The sequence below is a fragment of the Tupaia chinensis genome, unplaced genomic scaffold (genome assembly GCF_000334495.1).
Source record: "Tupaia chinensis unplaced genomic scaffold, TupChi_1.0 Scaffold144034_1, whole genome shotgun sequence".
Taxonomy (NCBI): domain Eukaryota; kingdom Metazoa; phylum Chordata; class Mammalia; order Scandentia; family Tupaiidae; genus Tupaia; species Tupaia belangeri.
In genome coordinates, this window is record NW_006203886.1 from 67,933 (window position 1) to 69,293 (window position 1,361).

Sequence of the window (1,361 nt, forward strand, 5' to 3'; positions counted from 1 at the left end):
ATTCTCCTCCTAGGATTCTGGGCACACTCATTCACCTCACATGATTTTTTTTTTTTAGAAGTTTTTGCTATAGGGTATATGCGCTCACCAGAAAGACAGAGAGAGACAGAAAGACAGAAAGTGAGAAATCACCCCCCGGGGGGATGGCCATGCCGCAATCCCTTCTCCTCCATTCTCCTCTTAGGATCTTGGGCACGCACGCCTAAACGCCCTTTAAGCCACCGGGTCTGGGACTCAAACCGCTGTCAGCTACATGGGGGTCCAGCGACATAGCTGTTACACCAACTGCTGGTCCCCCTGGCATGATTTTCAAGCCACCAGGTCCAGGACTTGAACCACTGTCAGCCATATGGGAGTCCAGCAACCATATGGGAGTCCATCTGACATTTCTTGAAGCAAAATTGACTTAAAATAAAACTATAGTCTTCAAACGAACAGCTTAAATTTTTCAAGTGAAATCTATAAGCAATGCCATTCATCTTGCTGAGGCAAATATGGAGGATAGAGAATATTTATCTACAAAGAAAGGTCCAATTATATTCTTATTCTGATAAAATAACAGAGAAATAGATCAAATCATGCCTTTCAGAAATGAAAAAAGTATATTGTTGGAAAATTAGTAAAAATAAAATTTTCCAAACTAATGAAATAAGGGGAGAGGACGAAAATGATTAAGCCATTATCAGGAAGAAAGGCTAAATGTTTTACCTATATTGAGTCAGCTGGTGGCGTGGTGGTTAAGGTGGTTTGATCCCACATGACCAACTTTGTAGTTCAAAGTCCTGGATTCAATGACTTGAAAAACATACCAGATGTGTGTGCATGCATGCCCAAAAATTCCAAAAGGAGGGAGAAATGGAGGAGAAGGGATTGCAGTATGATCATCCCCTATAAAGGGTTACTTTCTCACTTTCTCTCTCTCTCTCTGTCTCTCTCCAGGGAGTGTACATGCTCTCTGGCAATTTTTTTAAAGTTGAATTTATAGAATAGCAAAATCAATAATAAACACAATGTAATACAAAAGAAAATGAGATTATGATAATAATGCAAGTTTATTATTTTTAAAAGAATTATTTATTTAATTCTATTTTAATTTGACCAGAGAGAGAAAGAGGAAAAGTGAGAAAGCAAGCAACCAGGTCTGGGACTCAAACTGTGGTTGTCCATGTGGGAGAACAGTGTCTTAACCACCGCACCACCTGTCAGCTCCAGTAATGTAAATTTAAATGACTGAATCTTGTGACAAATGTGGGATTAGGGCAAAAATACATATACTTGTGGTGCTGGCAGGTGGCATGGTGGTTAAGGGCACTGGACTCCCACATGCCGACTGTGGTTTGAGTCCTGGACCTGATGGCTTG